Source organism: Garra rufa, unplaced genomic scaffold (assembly GCF_049309525.1).
Source record: "Garra rufa unplaced genomic scaffold, GarRuf1.0 hap1_unplaced_003, whole genome shotgun sequence".
Lineage (NCBI taxonomy): Eukaryota > Metazoa > Chordata > Actinopteri > Cypriniformes > Cyprinidae > Garra > Garra rufa.
In genome coordinates this window covers 1,641,071-1,646,070 of record NW_027394278.1, presented here as the reverse complement: position 1 = coordinate 1,646,070, position 5,000 = coordinate 1,641,071, and positions in this window count along the sequence as shown.

The following is a 5,000-nucleotide window of genomic DNA, read 5'->3' as shown; positions in this document are numbered from 1 at the left end:
ACCTGGTATTCCCAGGCGGTCTCCCATCCAAGTACTAACCAGGCCCGACGCTGCTTAGCTTCCGAGATCAGACGAGATCGGGCGCTCTTTTTTTTTTTTTTTTTTTTTTTTTTTATTGAAAAAACTTAAAAATATTTACATTTAGATATGATTACATAACATTATTCACATAATTAGTTATGCCTTTCACATACACATTTCTTTAATAACAACAGAAATTACCTTGGCAAATTTATCTTATATTCTTGAAAACATTCCAATATTCTTGTATCATTTCCAATAAGTATTTTATAAAACCTTTCAACTTGTCCATTCATACTAAAATAATTATATAAAGTCTGTATATGTTCTTCCAATTTTCTTCTGAAAAAACTCCACATATTAATATTGCAACTTTTTTCTCTCATGACATTACGTCTACACCATATTGCATACCTTGCAATAGCTAAAATGAAATTGACTATATACATTTCTTTCCCTTTTCCTTTTATACCAAGTAAAAAAACTTGATTCCATTCAATCTGTCTTTCTATTTTTTCTCCCAAAAAAGCCTCTACAAACATTTTAAGTTTCCTCACAAAATCGTCCAGTTTAAAACAAAACAAAAACAAATGTAAAAGACCTTCATCTTCATTTTCACATACATCACATTTTGCATTTTGTTCAATTCCCATTTTACATAATCTCATTTTTGTATATATTACATTATGTCTTAAAAGAAAATTAAAATTCTCAATCACTGGATCCATATAACTTATTTTTATATTCTCCCAAATATTTTCAGATTCCATCACTGGAAATAATCTATTCCAAAAGCCGTTTGCAATTGGTTTAACAAAAACCATTTTTCTAAAGACATTATAAATCATTTTTAAAGTACATGATTGAATAGACACTTTTTTCCCACTTTCTTTTAAAAGCACTTCAACCTTTCCCACTCCTTCCTCCTTTTTTTCTATTCTTTCTATCCATTCACTAGGAATTGCTTTTTTATTTTGTCAAATTGTTGCTTTACAATATTCTTATCCATCTCTTCTCCAATTCCTTCAATTTCATCTACTATTCCTTGCAATGGTATGAAACCTTCTTTAACCTCATATAAAACATCTTTCACTCTATTTATTCCTGCTTTAATCCATTGTTTAAAATATATTTCTTTATTTTCATATACAATATTTGAATTTAAAAATAACGGTTGATTCAAAAGCTCCTCCATCCCTTCTGGTTTGTACACTACTGTCAATAAAAATTCTTTCCATGCTCTTAAAACTTCTTTGTACAATTCTGGTATATCATTTAACATATTTTCTTTCAATTTCATCCATAAGATGTGATTTCCCATTTTAAAACCCCCACACCTATTTAAAAAATATGTCAAACCATTCTTCCATTCTTGTCTATTTTCTTTATTCATAAATTTTTTCATAATTTTAACCCTTAGACTCTTCATTCTTATATTTGGATCTAACAAACCTAAACCTCCCTCCTCACATGGTCCTATCAATGTATCATAAGCAATCTTTGCTGGTTTTCCCTCCCATATAAAATTCAAAATACACTTTTTCAGTCTCTTGTAAGCCCACATCGGCAATGAAGTAACCTCTAATGCATACCACATTTTCGAAAGCATCAGAACATTTACAATCAAAATCTTCCCTCTTAATTTCAAAGTTCTTTGTCTCCAGAAAGTTAATCTTCTCTCCATTCCTCCTAAAATCTCATCCCATATTAAATCTCTAGTTTTCTTTTCATCTTTTCCAATTCTGATTCCCAAAATTTTCATATTTTCTGTCTCTTCTTTAAAACTAAAATAATGTGGTAAAATCTTTGCTGTTCCTATTCTCATCATGACAGTCTTATCTATGTTTATTTTTGCTCCTGAACCATTACAATAATGTTGTATTTTATTTATTGCTCTCTCGATGCTATCTATATCCTTTAAAATTAAGGTTGTGTCATCAGCATATTGGTATATTTTTTGTTCTTTTTCTGCTCCTCCAAAACCTATTCCTTTAATATTTTCATCTTCCCCAACCACTAATCCCAAAGGTTCAGCTACAATGCTATATAATAATGCAGATAAAGGACACCCTTGTCTTATTGATCTTGTTATAGTAAAAACATTAGTTAAAAATCCATTACATTTTATAAAACTGATTGCCCCTTTGTATAAAACTCTAATCCATTTTATAAAATTATTTCCAAATCCAAAACGCTCTAAAAGTTCAAATAAATAATCATGTTCTACCCTATCAAATGCCTTTTCCAAATCTAAACTAATCATGTATCCCTCTTTGTTATTTTCTATCATATAACTTATTTTATCTCTTATATTACTCACTGTATCTGTAATTTCTCTTCCTATGACTGAATAAGCTTGATTTGTTGTTATTATTCCTGGTAGAACCCTCTTTAATCGATTTGCCAACATTTTTGCTAAAATTTTAAAATCTGTATTTAACATTGATATGGGTCTATAGTTCTTTAAATCCGCTGAGTCACCTCTTTTTTTAAAAATTAACTTCACCATTCCAACTCTCATCAATTGACTTGCTTGCCCTCTATCATACATTTCCTCATATACTTCCTTTAAAATAGGAATTAACGTATCCTTAAAAACTTTATAAAATTCACTAGTCAAGCCATCTGCTCCCGGACTTTTCCCATTGTTTAACTGTAATATTGCTGTCTCTATTTCCTCCTTTAAAAAATCTCTATCACACATTTATTTATCTTCTTTAACTACTTTTGTTTTAACCTGCTTTAATAAAAACTCCTTTTCATCTTCTTTTATCCCTTCACTTTTAAATAAATCTGCATAAAATTCTCTTACACTTTGCAAAATCTCATTGGTCCTTTTTACTTTTTCCCCATCTTTTTTAAGAACTTCCTTTATCGTATCAGCCTTTTGTCTACTTTCCTCTAAATTAAAAAAGAATTTTGTACACCTTTCTCCTTCCATCACATTCTTTAACCTGCTTCTTATCATAGCTCCTCTACATTTCTCCTCTTCTATTTCTTTTAATCGGTTTTCATAAATTACAATCTTTTCTATATCACCATTATCTTTTTGTAATTCCTCTTTCAAAAAATTCCTAACTGCAACTTCTTCTCCTCTTTTAATCTTTTGTTTCAATCTACTATAACTCAATGAATACTTCTTTATTTCATATTTGATATTATCCCACCACACTCTCTTATCTTCTTCAAACATTCCTTTCCCTCTCTCATCTTTTATTATTGTTTCCACTGCCAATTTATAATTCTCATCTTTTAAAAGTTCATTATTTAAACACCATATCCCCTTTCCCCTCTCCACCCCGGTTTCATTAAAATGAGCTATTAACTTACTATGATCACTAAGAGAAGTCATCTTATAATATATCTTGTCAATATTTCTTTTCATATTTATTTTAATCAGCATAAAATCTATTCTACTTTGCTTCATTTTTTCTTTTACCAATTGTTGCCTTGAAAAATCTTTTATTCCTTCATTTCGTTCTCGCCATATATCTATCAGATCATTTTTATCAATTAATTTAAGCAATTCTTCCCTTCCACCATCTCTTTTAAAAACCATGTCTTTTGCTATATCCATTCTACTCAAAACTGTATTAAAATCTCCCATTATTATAACCTTTTCCCATGTATCTATATAATCATTTAAATTATTAAAAAATATTTTCTTTTCAGCCTCTGCATTTGGAGCATGTACATTACATAAAATAACATCTTCTCCTCCCCAGACCATTCTCACAATAATACATTTCCCTTCTTTATCACAATATATAATTTTAACATTATCCCCTATATTTCTTTTAAATAAAACTGCAACTCCTTTTCCTTTTCGTCCATCTCCATTATTGTAATACATTTTCCCTTTCCATCTTCTTTCAAAACTTTCCATCATTTCATTTTTCCAATTTGTTTCTTGCAATAAAATTACATCTGTTTTTTTACTTAATTCTTTCACTTTTTCAAATTTTTCCACATTCAGTAAACCTCTAACATTTAATGATACAATACTTAAAAGACTAATAATTAAAATGTTCTTTACTATATTCATCATTCATTTTCTTCTCCCATAGTCATCAATACCCCAAATCTGTTTTCATCAAATTCTTTTCTTTTCTTCTGTCTTTTCTTTTTAGCCATTTTTATATTAAGGGTTACCTTAATGGATCTTCTTCTCTGCATTCTTTCCTTTCCCATGTCTTTAGATTCGTCGTTTCCTTCGTCTCCTTTTCCCAAATCCTCTTCTATTTCCAAAATCGTTTGTGCTTGTTCCATTTTGTCCTGTTCCTCCGTCGTTGTTTGCATTATCTCTAGTGTTGTTTGTTCATCACTTCCCATTTGCCCATCTTTGTCCTTTTCTTTTTGTTGCTCCTCTTCATTATCCCCATTGTCCATCAAGTTATCACGTTCTTCCTTGTCCATCCTTTCAGGTTGATTTATTTCTTTTTCATTTGAGTCCTGAGTTTTCTTGCATACATGTCCTTCATCACTCAAAGTTTCAGTCTCTTTTAATTGATTATCCTCTCCTTCTCCTCCTTCATCCTCCATCCAACACTCACACTTCACCAAAGCACGTTTACAGTCTGGGCACTTTACAGCATTGCAGTTACGAGCATAATGCCCTTGCTCTTCACACTCATAACACTTCAAATTAGGACAGTCTTTGAAAATATGACCAGGATCCATGCATAGCCTACAGATTTTCATCTGCCTATCATGCATGATCCTGAAGTATTGTGCCCCTTCAGCTGTCTCGAACTTAGCACTATAGGGCAGAGATACCACTTCTTTTGGAAAGCGGACTCTTAGATATCTTGTTCCATCCGTTATGTCTGTGCCGGGATAGTACCGTCGTTTAATGTCTGATGTTGGGGTTACACCCCATTTTTCCAACTTTGATAAAATGTCTTTATTGTCCATATATGCTGGTAAATGCATAAACGAAACAATGCATTCTCTATTCTGCAATTTCCTGATTTCACAGA